Genomic DNA, 15,721 nt, shown 5'->3' on the forward strand with positions numbered 1-15,721 from the left:
AATTAGAGAGGGAATAGAATGATACTGGAGGACAAAATGTAAACTGTCTTGTATGTGGACATTTAGATCTACAAATAAGTTATCTTTTAATTACAAATAGGTGGAATTCTGTGTTGATTTTAGGAGGAGAGTAAGGTATTATGGGGTAGATAAAACAGAATAAGGAAAAATAGGGAAGCAAGACGGGACCAAGTGGGTGATGTGCAGCTGTTGGGAAAAGTCTAAAAGGGAATAGTTTTTCACCACAAAAAGTGTTAAATTTAATATTTAAATATTGTCACTTCACTGAAAACATTTCCCATGTGGAAAAAGGTATAGAAATTTCAAAAGCTATGAAAAATCCCCCTCCCTTCTAATTTTTTCCTTGGAGCAGCTATACTTGTTTGGGTTTATTTTATTTAAAGAAACCATTTTGTAAGATCCATAGATTTTTTTTTCCAAAAAGTCAAAATAAAAGCACAGATCTTCAATCCAACCATTTTTTAATGTTTAATCTTCTTTTGACCACTTTAGAAGCTTTCAGCATTTTATCCCTATTAGAAGGAGACTAATTGGTCTTTTAAGAAGTGTTAAAACTGCTTGGACTTGAGTTTAGCATAGGAGAGTACTTGTCACCACTTGCTTCCTAAGTAATTGACGAATGAAGTAAATCAGTAAGTAACCTGTGAAAACAAATATTGGGAAGGTGTGCCTGGCAAAGGCTCTTGGTGTGAGGGAGAAGAAATGATGCCATGTTTGGGTTGTCCTGACTGCATTGCTTGTAGGAGCTAATGAGCAAATGTGAGGCCCTTTATGTGTCCTCTGGGATTGCCTTCCAACATGAAATCCAATCACAGGGCCATGCATTTGTACACTGAATTTTACACACGTGGCTGCTTCCATTGAAAATCAGTGAGAGAACTTGTGTGGAAAATTTAACATGTCTGCAAGTGTTTGCATTATTGATGCCTCAGCAATTAAAATAATATTTTTCTAGCATTTGGTGCTTTTTTTGATGCTGTATGTAAGTCCCATGGTATTACATACACAATTATTTTAACAAATATTTTAAGGGTGCTACTCATATAACTTCCCAGGGTAGGGGAAGGTCATCACTACTGGCCTTGGAAATTAAAAGTAGCTTTTGCCTTATCAGAAATCATCTTCAGTTAAATCAATCAGTGCACGGGTTTCTCAGTCTGAGAAACAGTTTAATGAACAATTTGCCTTTTCATAAAAGACTTGCCATGATATCATTCCCATTGTGTTAATTATCAGTGTTTTTACAAATTGTCCCAAATCATGACTAATTCCATAAAAACGTTCAGAGCAGGCATGATTCTGGGCAAAGCTGTTGTTTGCCGCTCAGTCTGGCAGGGATGGTGGGACAGCCTGACTTAGCAGATTCTGTGTTAACCAGAAAATCAGGGTTGGGAGGCACTGCCATTCATCTTATGGAGCACCATAAAAGCAGTTCAAGTTCTTGCTGAGTTTTTTTTCTGCATGGTGTGGATGTGTGTTTCAGGTAAATGCTGTGACTCTTTTTTCTAGTTTTCATGTTAAAATTAAAGTATTTTACTTTTCTCACCGAGATTATTGGAACTTTTTGTAACTTTTCTCATGAGATTTTTTTTGTGGAAATCTTTTGGTGGCCTTTATGTGTGTGGAAAATGAAGTATCTAAGGTGAATAAAGTTTGGGAAACTTTATTCTTAGAAATCCAGTTTTAAGAGCATAATATATAAGCTTGGGCTTTTTACTGGTACTGTCTTTGTCCCTATAGTATATATTTGTTTGAAAGGGAAAGAAGAAAAACAACTAGCAAAGTAATATGCTCAACTCTCTACATTACCTGGCTCTGGAATTCTTATAGATCAATTGTTTTCTTTAAAAAACAAACCCACATCTCTCTGTGTATTGTGTGTGTATTGAGCAATAGCTATATATTTGTTACCTCAGCTGAGAGCTGGCTTGGCTGCCCTGTGGTGCACATACCCTGAGGAGATAAATGCTTTTCACTGGTTCCTCCCACACACTTTGCATTTTCTAGGGAAGCACTTTCTAATTCTAGTTCTGGATGCTGCTAATGTTTTGCATCACTCATTATGGTTTTCAGCACTCAGTTGATTTTGCAATTAAATGTATATATCAGTAATAAAGGTTCATTTTGTGGTGCTTTAACCCTCCTCCTTCTTCAAAAGAAAAAAACCATATAACTTGGGAAATTTTTAGTTTGCTTTAATGGGAACAACAGGATTTCAGGCAATTTGTCTGTTTCGAGTTCAAAGTCTCTGGCTTCTACAAACTTCTTCTGTGTTTTGTTTAGGGTGGGTTTTTTTCTTTTCCTAAGAAAAGAACATCCATCTAAATAATCTGCCCTTGTAAAATAGGATGTGTACTGCAGGTGGTTATCTTGTCTTCATAACATGAGTATCAGTTAATTTGTTCTTAAGTTTTTTGGATGTTTGACTGCTTTAAAATTAGTTAAGAAAATACCCTAATGAATTCTAAATATTTGTTTCAGATTTCATGTTTCATCCTGTATTGAACACCTGCTGCTGAGAGCTGGAAAGTCTACCTAGGGTATGTACAATAGTTAATGATTTCAATTTCACACTGAGTTCTATTCTGGGTAAAGCAGGTCAAGATGAGATTTTGTTGTTGTTGTTTCCTTGTAATTATTGTTGAAAATCCTGATTGTTAAACAATGGGTGTGAAAACAGAATTTCTTGGTTTGTTTTTTTGTATTTTTCCCTGAGCCTCCTGGAATTGGCTTTTCTCTGACAGCCTGTTCATGGTCCTTCCATTCAGCCCGGGGGTACAGAGGTGGGCAGACCTGTGCAGCAATTAATTTATTGTACATGGGAGGAGTTTGCAAGGTGTTTTCTCACCTACCAAAGCCACTTGGCTGAAAATTGTCTGACCAGTCCCATGTGCTGCCTTTTGGAGCAAAATACTGCTAATAATTCTTTCTTCTCATGTTCTGCATTTCTGTAGTACAAAGAAATGGGTCTTAATAAAACAAGATCTTTGCTGTAGGGGTGCATGGCCTAATCTGAAGAAGTTTAGTTGAAAGCAGGAGTGGAGAAGTTACAGCCACAGAATTCTTTGTGTTATAGGAATTTATTTCTGGTCTGCATATTTTTGATTCCTTGTGACACCCATGTCTCCAGGGTGAATGGTTATATTTGAAATTTTGGTTTTACTTCTCAGTGTAGTTGGTATTTCTGACTTCTGCCTTTACTGCTGCTCACATATATGGATGTTTGGAATATTCTTACATTTGAGTGTGGCTAGAACAACTTGTTGGATCCTTATTTTTTCTTTGTGGTTTGGTTTCCTCCCCTTTCTACAACTTTCCCTGTGGTTGGTGGTTTGAGAGCCTGTATTAAAATTAATTTTTTTTTCTATTGCTTAGGCTTTGGCAGGTAACAAAATTCATCTCCTGCTACTTCAGGAGCACTTTTGAATCTAAGTTGTGGATGTGGTTACCCTTATTTAAAACATTGACATCACCTGGTTTAGAGTCATTGATGTTCTTGCCTGGACTGTGATGCGCTTGAGAACAAAGGAGATGTGGCTGCTTGCATTTCACATGGAGCAGGCCCCTAATGGGGCTTCAGGCTGTGAGCTTGTATCCATAATATTTATGTATTTTCATCTTCAGCAATCAGCAGAGGGTCACTTAATGTCTCCTGACCATCTAAATTTGCAGGGACAGATATCTTTATTCTTCAGTAGCTTGCTTCTGGATGTCATCACCCTTTCTTAAACTTCAGTTTTCAAGCTTATGATGAATATTTTGCTTCTCTTCTACAATTTTCTCCCTTCCCTTTTCTGGTATGGGGTGATGTTTGTTTATATTATGCAGTTAGTTTTTCCCAAGGAGTTCCATCTAGTCTTACTACTCCAAAGAAAAAGTTTGAATGGCTTAAAAAATAGTAGCCTTCACTTAAGTTGGAAAAAACCCAAAGTATTTCAGTTGGAACCAGTACTGATATTTTTATCAGTTCAAATCAAAATTTGTAGCCTTGTGTCTCATGTTAATTCTGGCTTATGATTCAGATGGAAACCCAGACACTTGAAAAATATTTCCTGGACATGGAAAACCAATAGTGTGGGAAATCCAGAAAACAAGGGCAGGGGGGTGGGGAAAAAAATTTATCATATATAAAGGCCTGCAAATCATATCTGTGATTTCAGGGGGTTTATAATGCTTCCTTTAATTTTGTTTGACCTTTTGAAAGGAGCAGCTCTGACTGTCGTGATGTCACAAAGAAAAAAGTGCATTTGTATGTTTTGTGAACTGAAGCCAGTTGCTCCCTGGAATACATGGTTCCAGTGAGTCATATCCTGGTAAAACCATGACAACAAAGTATTTATTAGTTTGTTAGGTAAATATCTTGCAGTACCTGCCTAGATAAGACTTCATAGAAAACCAGCCCAGTGAATAACAAGGCTGTGAAATACAATGTAGAGTAAGAGGAAACAGTGAAAAATCTTAAATGTAGATTGCAAGTACTTGTGACTTATCTGGTTTATACTGAAGTCTGATTTTTTTAAAAATTTATTTCTGGCTGGGGATTTGGTAAGAGCAAGGGATTAGTGCTACTTGCTCTTTGAAAGTGGAATTGTATATGCAAATACTGCAAAGACATTTCCAGTGGAAGTGTCAAAAAACGTGCTGCATCTCTTATCCAGCTGCTTTATAAACTGTTACTTTTTGTATTCATATTGCAAAAAGTCAAGCTGTTACTTGTACCATGATAGTCTTTCCATCAGGTTGTGATTCTGTGGAACAAAGTGTTTGCTCCCAGTCCCTTTGTCTGTTCAAGACAGCGTTCAAGCCTTCCTGTTACAGGATGGAGTTTTAAAGTGTGTTGTGGTAGTGCTGCTTTCACCTCTTCATCCTATGGTTTTATTGGTATTTGTACTGGATGGAGTCACAGAACTTAGGATGAAAGGTTTCAGTTTTGGGTCTGGGCTCTGACAGGCCTGTTTTTGTTGTAACATTTAAAATTTGCGCTCAGAGCAGATCTCTCTCTGATTTGACCAGCCCTGAAATCACTTGGCAGTTCTGTATTTAACTCACCAGGTATCAAGGCCATGAAAGAAAAGCAGGAAACTTGACAAAATGACTCTGCTAACATCATCCAGAACCCCTGAATGCCTGGAGGAAAGGGGGCCTGGGGGGCACCTTATTGCTCTCTACAACTCCCTGACAGGAGGCTGTAGACAGGTGGGGATTGGGCTCTTTTTCCAGGAGACAAGGGACAGGACAAGGGGAAATGGCCTCCACTTGCTCCAGTGGAGATTTAGATTGGATTTTAGGAAAAAATACCTTCACCAAAAGGATGATAAAACATTGGAACAGGCTGCCCATCGAGTCCCCATCCCTGGAAATATTCAAAAGATACACAGATGTGACACTTGGTGACGTGGTTTAATGGTGGCCTTGGCAGTGCTGGGTTGATGCTTGGACTCAATGGTCTTAGAAGTCTTTTTCCACCAAAATAATACAATGATTCTCAGATAATGAGTGCAGAAGACAAAAATCATAAAATCGAAAGGGATTATGAGTAGCAGTTCTGCTTAGCTTTATAATTCTGACTTACTCCTTAGGCCAGTGTTTGAGCACAATATTGGTGGAGATATTGTGTAGATAAAAATGTGTAATTTTACATGTACTTATTGTGTGATTTCAAACATGCTGGTCAGCCATTGACAGGAGGTGCTGCCAGCCCTTCCACCTAAGGAGCAGCTTCCAAAGGATGTTCTCTGGATTTGTATCTCTACTGCAAGTGACTTCAGGTGCTTTCCAACTTCACAGTTTTATTCCAGGTGGAATTAAATTAGTATTGGATGAGAAACCTTGTTGTATCCAGCATAACACTTGCAGATGGAGAAATTAATGTCCCTTTTTTATCTTATGGTTAGAAATACTTCCCTAGTGAAATCTGAGAGATCTGGGTTATTGTGTATTTTGGATGTTAAGCATTTAATTTTGTTTTAATACATTTGGGGCTTTTCTCTCAACATAAAATTTCTTTCAAAAGATTTCAGTTGGCACTTGAAGATGTAAAGAACAACCACTCTGATCTCAAGTGTAAAGATAATTAATAGATGTTGCTCCTTGCCAGGAAGACCTACATGCTTATAGCTCCTCCTGGCTTCTGCAAGTGGAACTTTGCTGGGCTTCCTGACTGGTTTCTTATTCTGGACTTCTGGGTCATTGCAGAAAGATTTACTTTGCCACCAAGGTTAGGATAAATTTCAGCTTCTTCCAGGGAAGCTGGGCTTGCATGTGTGTGAGTTCAGTACAGAACATTCTCTTCTCCCAGGCTGGGCCCTTCCAAGGGCTCTGTGCACTGTCTGTGCTGACAGGCACCTCCAGGCTTTTCACAGCGCTGAGCTTGGATGTAAGGAACACAAACCTCCCTGGGTGGTGCCTGATGCCTTTCTGAGCTCTGTCCTGGCCTTTGCTTGGCACAGCTGATCCTCCTCCTCCTGTCCCTAGAGCAAGTGTTGTCTCTTACAGGGGACTAAGTGGGCTTGGGGGAATAAATTTCATTGTTTGGGGTATTGTCCTGCATTGTCTCATGCCTCCATGGAGTTCAGTAAAACTTCAGCCTGTCTGGATTATCCCGGAACATGTTGTGAGATAGAATGAAGTAGAGCTTCAGTTTCCCCTCTGGAGGTGCCAAAGGTCTTCTGTATCCCAAACAAAATATTTGTTTTGGTTGTTAGCCCTCTTGTAAATGTGAATAGGGAAACATCAAGCAGAAAACAGTCTGATTCTGTAAATAGTACTGCTTTGTATTGCAGCTTGGATGGGGCTGGAGCAGCACATTCTGATGATGCCAGGGATAGCCATGCAGTGCTGCTGCTGCTCCCTGCCAGGCTGTTTAAATGGCAGCTTTAAGTAATGATATTCTGGTTATTATTTGAGGTAAAGTTTGTAGCTCTGCTTCTTTGAGAACACTCAGCTTGCTCAGTGGTAATGTAAAATTGGCCTTTGATCCTTTGTCTTGGTTAATGGGTTAAGGTCTGCTCTGGCAGTTGTTTACTGTAGGAAATGCACAAAAATGTTTAATGCTGGCTTAGGAAAGTTTCTGAAAGCAGCAGGATATTCTGAATCTTTGAACAAGACCATTCTTATACAAAATAATCAGTGATAATGTGCTCCTCACTGCTGGGTGGTAGATTTCTTAACTTTCCAGTATGTGCAGATTTCAGATACTTAGTGAATCAGCTCCCTGTCAACCTTGCATGTCCAAATATACCTTGGTGTTGTAAGAAGAAAAGCTGAAGAGAATTTTCTGAAAACATAAGAAGACCAAAATTCAGAACAGATGGATTCAAGTCTTTTCAGGGCTTGAAAATTTCCATTTTTACCTTAAAAACTGAGTGACGGTTTCCAGGCTTGCCGTTCTCTTTTATGGCAGTGTTTGTTACTGGTGTAGCGTCTCGAGTTGTAGTGTGGGGCAGGTTGGAATGAGTGTCCTTACAAGAGAAGGAACGTTAGGGGATGCAAATGTACTGACATGTCATGAAATATTTGGGGGAAGAAAAGGGCCAGCTTGGTAGGCAGCAGGACCAGCAAGTGGCAGCCCAGGGGTTGCCAAGGTTGGTTTGTGTGCGCTATGCTAAGGGAAGGATCTGGGTTATTTCCTGGCAGACATTCATGGAGAACTTCCTCTGAAGGGAAGTGGGCTCAAGTGTACTTCCTGACACGTGTTTTAATTAGCACTGCCCGGGAGGCAGGGAATTTCACTGTGCCTGGTGTTTTAGCCTAGCCCTTATCAGCACTGTACAAACCATTACTTGCCTCCCTCATTTTTGGCACACCCTGTTCACAAGTACCAACAAAATACTGCTTTTTTATTTATTTTCCCCTTTATCTCAGTAGTCTTGATAGAATCACAAAATATTCTGAGTTTGAAGAAACTCACAAGGATCATTGAGTCCAACTCTGAAGTGAATGTCCCATACAGGGATCAAACCCACAACCTTGGTTTTATCAGCATCAAACCCTGACCAACTGAGCCAACAGTCCTTGTTCACTTCTGATTTACTAAACCCTCCCTGTTTTCTCTGGTATTGCTGTCTTTCTTGGTATCTCGTTTTGTTTATGCAGGGTTGGTTATTCTTTCCTAGTTTTAAAACTGGTGGGAAATCATGGGATGATGTTGGAAGCCTCTGATGTGACTCCTTTCCTTCTCATTGTTTCTAAGACACATCAGTTACATGTCAGCACCCTGGATAAAACCTTTTACATCAGCCTGACTCCCCTCTGTGCCTAGATGCCTTTAGATAATTTGCTTTGGTTATTCTCTGTTCGTTTGAGATATTGCATCAGTCTTCCTGATGCATCACAATTCCTTAGATGCCAATTTCTTTTGCAACTACTGAGTTTTTGAAATAGGGCAGTGATTTCGTGCTCTTAAGTTTCATGAAATCCATTTTCAATACCAAGAATTAGCAAAAATAGTGGCTTATTTTTTATGCTTTTGTGTACTGCCCACACAGCAGTGAGTATAGACTAGGTGACTATGAGAAGTGATATGATTTATTTTATTTCTTTCTGACCAATAGCTGTATATCAGTACTCTCTTTTCCAGGCAAGAAATAAAGCAGACAACTTGAATTCCTTGTCAAGAGTCCAGACAAATGCAACTTAGGCAGCATTTTTTTTAGTAAGGAGGATGAAGAGTACACAGAGAGGCAATAAGAGTCTGTAACTGTGCCTGAAAATAAATGCATTAAAGGAGATGAAATCTGTACCAAGAGGGAGCCTTGATCACCTGGCAGGAGTTAATAGCTGTTCCAGGTGCCACTGAAATGCTGCCCTTTAAGAACAAGTGGAAGGTTTATTGTTACCAGTCCACTCCAGCTGTGTTGTGGAAGGTGCAGTCTTTAAATTGCTAACCAGGTTTCCCATTAAAAAAAAAAAAGGTCATTTCTTATTTTAGGGTTTAGATTGTGCAGAGCAAAAGGGCACACAAAAAGTCACGGTTGTCAACAGGACTCCAAGTTTGGCATTCCAGGTTATTTTTGTATGTATTGTAAGCAGGTGGCTGTGTTGTCATTTCCCTCTTTCAGGATCAGTCTACTCAGCTGAACTTTCATGAAAGGATGGTAAAAGCTTGGCAGAATTGTAGAGAGTTTTAAGGTCCAAAGGAATTGGGACAGCTGTAATCATGGAGTTCTTGCTTCAGCCCATTCCTTTATTCTACATGATCTCTGTTAAGAGCAATATCCAAAAGGAGTTGTAGGCTTTTTCTAGTAGTAAAAATACATGACTATTATACTACTTCTATTTCTGAAAGTCTTTTTGTGGTTTTTTGCTAGTAGCAATATTCCTGGTAGTCTAAACTGTATTGTGTCATAGTTATTTTGAATAGAACAATTCAGGCTGTAATCCTGTGCCTTTAATGTGACTGCTGCTGACTCTTATAAATCCCTCTCCATATAAATTTGCATTGGACTCTTAATATGGTGAATAATTTACCTTAGAAGCCTCTGCATAATTATTTTTTGTTTGGAAAAAATCCCAAGCAAGCATGATATTAATTTGCACCTCCTTTTTGTGTGGTGTTAGGGGCTCTGTATGAATCCTTCTTTGATACCATAAAAAAATTTCTTAGGCACAGGATGTATTTGAATCAAATTTGAGCCTTGTGCTTCTACTCTATGCTAAATCCTAAACAGGAGTGGCCCTTAATGAAGGTGGTAAATGAACAGTGACTTCTGCAACCTTTTGGAACAGATTTTTGGTGACTTTGTTTTTAATTCAAGGCCCACTTTTTCCAGGAGATCTTGTAGTCATGTAAGTATTCAATGAAGAATAGAACATTTGGTGTTGGTGGTGAAATCTGGGCTTCAGTTCAGAGTGTTCCCCTTGATAAGGTCTGAAGAGAAGCCAAGCCAAAGCTACCTGGAAGATTTTCTTTGGGGGGTGTGTGTGTATAAACATATGTGGTGTGAAACTTCCACCAGCTACTCTTCAGCTTTTTGAAGGGAAGGGTTAAGTAAGAACTCCACAATAAATCCAGAGAGTGACATAAAAATCACTGAATCTTGGGGTTAATATAAGGAATTAGTTAGTTTTGGTGTTACTTTTGGTAATAAACACTTAGCTTTGAAGACATAACCTGATGCAGCTCTCTCCCCATAAAGGAGAAGGACATAAGGGAAGCAGTAATTTACATTGCTTAATATCCTGGTGGTCTCTGTATTCATATATCCATATGGCCAGAGAATGCTGCTGCCATCCCTGCATTATCTGTGTGCCAGGAGTGTGAGAAATAGGGGTCAGAAGATGCCAGTTTAGCTTTTCTGACTAAAACTCCCACTAAAGAATCAAAGAAAATTTGTGATTGTTACATTGAACATCATAGATTGAAAAAGGAGCTGAAATGTTAATACAGAGTTAATTTTTTGTTGGTATCTAATGCTTTTCTGATGTAAGTTCTGCATTTCCTAATTTTTAGTGGGCAAGGTGTGGAAGCAATGAGGTGGGGAAGGAGTGTTGTACTCAATTGTTTGGCTCTACAAAGTCACTTCATTCAAATTCCTCACCTGCTTTATATTTTTAAAGAAAACATTTAATTCCTCAATTTGCATCTGAACTGTGAAATACTGTCAGGAAAAAACCCAATTTCTGTATAATTTTAGTGAGTTAGATGGAGTTTAAATTTGTTGCTTTAGTATGTACTTCTTTTTTCCTTTTTTTTTAAATAATTTTTCAAGATAAATGACTGTGAACCTATGGACATTTGAAAAGCAGTTTGTAGGAAGGACACAACGTTTAGCCTCAGGGCTAAAATTTTTCTGGTTAATTCTAGAAGATTACAGAAACTGAACAAAAGGCTGGTTACTTTTGGGGTGGTAGAATTATTCTTTTACTCAGGCCTGTAAAGTGGCAGCAATATAGACTTTCTGCACATTGGCCCAATTCAGTTAATCCTGGTTTTCATGTTTGAAACCATCCATGTTTTCTGTGTAGGTGATCTGAGAGCTGACATCATAGCCAGTCTGTTCAGGAAATCCTGGTAACTTTGCATTTTCTTATTTTACAGTTCTCTCATATCATTAAAATTGCCTAAAATGTGTTTTGAAGCAAGGACATGTTTTGATTGCCCAATGTATCACAGATTTCTGAACAATACAGAAATTTGAAGGAGGGATGGAGTCAGGGATGTGAACAGCCCAAGGAAAAGAAAACCTCTTCAGTACTATGACATTCCTTTTGGTAGAGAAATAAGCAGGAAAAATATGGTCTTGGATGATGCAAATAATGATACACAGGAACCATTTGTAACTTAAATGGGCTGGTTGTTCACAATTTTTTGTTAAATTCAGGAGGCATTAATAGAAATGACATTGAAATATTCATCTCTAATTGCTGAGGCTGTTGGTGTAGTGCATGTTGGAATTTATTTCATTTTGTGGTTGATAATATATACTTTGTACATAGCTTCTGATACATTTTTAACTCCTGCACAGACTGCAAATTAAATATTGATTTGTTCATTGCTTGGTTTTGAGCTTCAAAACACTTACGAGTTGTGGTTAATTGATCTCCAACTCCAGATTAACACATGGAGGTTCTGAGACCAAGGCATCTGAATTATAAATTACTGTATGCTCTACACACATGGCTCATGTATTTAACCAGTTTCACAAACTTAATATTAACCAGTTTTTTTGTGCAATTTGCTCTTCAAAATGCCTGTGAAAGGAAAATAAGGATAGAACAAAATAAAAAACAAGCTACTGCTGGCAAGTTTTCTAATGCGAAGATAATTTGAATTGCACGTAAAATATTTGAAAATTCTGCACTCTTACCATTGATGTTGTCCCTCTCGTGTCAGTCAGTTTCCCAAGGACCCCAAAAGACCTAGATTTTTCTGGAGCTTTCAGTCACAAATATCAGTATTTAGGCATTATTCAGGGCTGCAAATCCAGCCCAGGAGTGTTCCCCAAATAGGTTTCTGCTCACTTAGTCTCATAACTTAATACACAGGAATGAAATAAATTTCATCATGTGTCATGTTTATCCTGAATGAGAGCATTTTGTCCCTAAAAATAAATTTTTGTGGCTGCTGTCTGAGACCATATGAGTTGCTTTTAATATTTTATGCTACTTAAAAGTGTTTGGATTTGTGTCCATTTGGTTCTTAATAATGTTAGAGTTGGCCAGAGGACAACTCCAGATGTAGCTCCATCCACCAGCAGTTTATAAGGAGACAAATGTATCCATTCATGATCTGTATGAAATGGAGCATCATTCAAACTGTTGTGTGGAAAAAAGTCTGTATTTGCTTATCCCCACTGCAAAACCCAAAATATTTGCATTTTGAATGACTGTAGTTTTTAGGGTTTGGAATAGAGGCCAAGGAGACAATGGGCAATCAAATCCTCTGGAACTTTTAAGTCCTGGAAGAATAAAGTCAGTCCTTTGTTTCTCAGTATATCTTGGTATTTTTGTAGTTTGAGGAAGATATGGAGGAGTTGGAATTTTATGATATTAGTATTAAATTTTGCAAAAGCCAGACTTTTCAGAAATAGACATTCTGGATGTAGGACACTTCAGGAAGGCGAAACTGAGCAGTCTTTGCATTCAAGTGCTTTGGCAAGAGCTTTTGAGTTGAGTCATAGCAAAGTCACTGCCCAACCTCAAAGCTGCACTTTGTGATTTTTGGAACAGTATCGAATTAATTTGTAGACTTTAAATTTTAGAGCTGTAGGTAATTACCAACCTGTTGACGTTGTCTAATGTCTACAGACAGATGTGACAGTGTCTTAATTAGAAAAGTCTATGTGGGAAATACCCAAAATCCTTTTTCGTTTTTGGTTTTTGTGAGGTGAACTAAATGAGAGTTTGCTGGTACATTGTAATGATACATCAGTGGGTTAAGCCTTGTAGTGTCTGTGCTCTGTCCCAGGTGGTTTGGACCAGAAGTTGCCCTTGTTCCCAGCGCAGAAACTCCGCTGGACAGAATGAAACACTGCCAGTCACTACCCCTGCCATCTCTCTGTGGTTGTGTTATTAATGACAATATTGTCTGCTGTTACCTCAGTTTTCTAAATAACAAGGCTTGTGCTGTTTGCCATCTCTCTGTTATCCTCTCCCCCATCTATTTTTTGGCCATGAACTGGTTCCTACCAAACTGCAAGAGGCAGAAGCTTCAAACCACAGCTGAACAGAGCTGCTGTTTCAGGCTGCCAACAACGGCATTCACACCCAGGATCATGGAATCATTTAGGTTGGAAAAGACCTCTGAGAGCATCAGTTGCAGAGGTCTTTTCTGGCCTAGATGATTCTTTGAGTTCCCCTTGGATGTCCCCCAAACCTGGGACATTTGGAACATTGAACCATCTGCACCGTGAAGGAGGGGGTTGGGGGTCAGGTGAATTTCAGACCTGTGCTGGCTTTGGATAAAGGATCCACAGTGATGGGGCTGCCGTCTCCTGGCTCAGGGGTGTTCTGAGCACTGCCATGGTGTTGAATATAAAAGTGTGTGGTAAATAATGCTTTCTTAATCTACTCAGAAAAGTTTCTGACATGTAAGTTTGGTGTTTCTTAATAATATTTTAAGAAGGTAAAATTGTGTTTGTTGTGAGGCACTGGCACAGGTTGCTCAGAGAAGCTGTGGCTGCCGCATCCCTGCAAGTCTTCAAGGCCATGTTGGATGGGGTTTGGAGCAACCTGGTCTAGGGGAAGGTGTCCCTGTCTGTGGTGGACAGGTTGGAATTTAGGTGACCTTTAAAGGTCCCTTCCAGCCCAAACCACTGTGATTCCAGCCTTGCTGGGTTACTGGGGAATGCTTTAGGAACCTGACAGATCTAATCCAGCCAGATCTGCTCCAGGGACCTGAGGAGTTCACAGGTCAGAGTTGCCCAGTTTACCCCAAATTCTTCTAGAGATTTCTGTGGTTTTTCTCTTGGCTATGGAGACACACTTCATAGGTTTCTTTAGGGACTCATGACTTTTGTTACTCTGTGATTCAGGAATTGGGGAAAAGGGAGAAAAATAGATTTAGTTAAATTGCATTGAGGTGGCAGCAGAGTTAACATCCCTGTCACTTCGGTGAAAAAAATTCTTTTTGGTCCTTTGAGCTTCCTGTGGTTTGCTCTGAGCTTTCAGTGTCCTGTTACTAAGAACTTGTGCATTTCTTCTTCTGTGGGACTGCAGCAGACAAATACAAGTAGAAGTTATTCCAGCTTCAATTCTGTGACAAGTTGTTTGCATATGCAGCCTGAAATTCCTTTGTACTGTCACAAATGCTTAGTTTGCAGGACGAGGAAATAAATATTAACTGTACCAGAGCTGACACTGGTGTAAGTACACTCTGCAGTTCTCTAATTTGATCTTTTTCTTCATATCAGTGAAAAAGATATGTTCAGAAGTTCCTGAAATACAGGCATCCTTGTGCAGTACCTGCCTGACTTTGTGCCAGAATTATTTTAATGTATTCAAGCAAATTTAGGTTCATGTCCATTCTGAACCTGATTAGATCTTGAAGGGATTGAAAATGAGTCTCTTTAATAATTACTGGAAGTTTGGATAACTGTTTTAATTTGGACCATTTTCCTTCTCATTTATGCCTCAAGCTTGAACTCACAGGGTGAGTCTTATGATACCTTCAGGAGCAATTTGGAGAGGGAAGACTGGGGAACTGGAGACCTTGATAAACTAAATGCTTTTTCAATATTTTAATTTAAAATTTTTAATAATCACTGCATATGTATTCTGCACATTATGAGAGGCAGAAGATACAGTGACAATGTATGCTAAATAATTTAGTGCGCTGGGGTACCTGACACTTCTTACATGATAAATTGAAAACTAGATTATACAGTAATTAAAAAAATGTTCACCTTCTTTCTGTTACTGAGGTTAGAAGTGCATGAAACAACTGTCAGGTCTGCTCTGGATCATCATTGTGACCAAGTTCAGTTCTTTGTTTTCACTCTGGTGGAATTCAGTGGCATCTGACTATACAAGTTGGATCAGAAGCAAAGAAAGCTGGATAGGTTTCTTTTTGCTCATCTTCCCTGTTTTCATGCCTAATGAATGATCAGAAATGGAAAAGCTTTTTAGAGAACAAGTCTCAGATAATATATCCTTGTTTGAAATAACAAAAGAGGTGAGCTGATGTATTTTCATTCTTGTGAAATGGTGGGGCAAGGAATAAACTGCAGTATCAGTGAAGAATTTTAAAAGCTTAACAATGTTTTTCTTCGTTTAGGCTTTATTACTCTTGCTGTCCTTTCTTATGGATTATATTGTAGTACAAAAGATTTATGTTTTTCTGCCTCCCAGCACTCATTGCTGAGGCAAAAGCCACATTTATACTGTACATTTCTTCGTAGTCTTGAATTCTTATCTTTGTGCAGAAAATATTTGTTCACTGAGTCCAGCCTACACAGGACTGTACCAAATACCCTTATATAATTAGGATATTTGTGGTTCTTTTCTGTTTATTCTTAAAGGACTTTATCATGATTTCCTTTATGCTCCAGCTAGCTTGGTTTGCTGATAAGGAATTGTTACACATCAGCAGGGTAGGTGTTCACCATTAGTATTACATTTTATATATCAACAAAGCAAGTTGAAGTAAGATGTAATTGTACAAGTGTATACACTATGTAATCCCTTGACATAAATGGAAAAAGCTGTTACTGAAATATTTGTACTTTTCAAGTGAAGCAGCACTGTATTTTAACATCAGCAG

The 15,721-nt window shown here is 38.7% G+C and overlaps 1 protein-coding gene across 1 annotated transcript in view; it reads left to right on the forward strand.

Moving 5' to 3' along the window:
* The first annotated feature begins 2,500 nt into the window (after positions 1-2,500).
* The window catches only part of PTK2 (protein tyrosine kinase 2), a 173,147-nt gene continuing 159,926 nt past the window's right edge, over positions 2,501-15,721 (forward strand). Inside the window, exon 1 of the mRNA XM_031061601.1 lies at positions 2,501-2,561. The gene's annotated coding sequence lies outside the window, so the exon portion shown is untranslated. The remainder of the gene's footprint in view (positions 2,562-15,721) is intronic.

Source organism: Geospiza fortis, unplaced genomic scaffold, assembly GCF_000277835.1.
Source record: "Geospiza fortis unplaced genomic scaffold, GeoFor_1.0 scaffold351, whole genome shotgun sequence".
NCBI classification, from domain to species: domain Eukaryota; kingdom Metazoa; phylum Chordata; class Aves; order Passeriformes; family Thraupidae; genus Geospiza; species Geospiza fortis.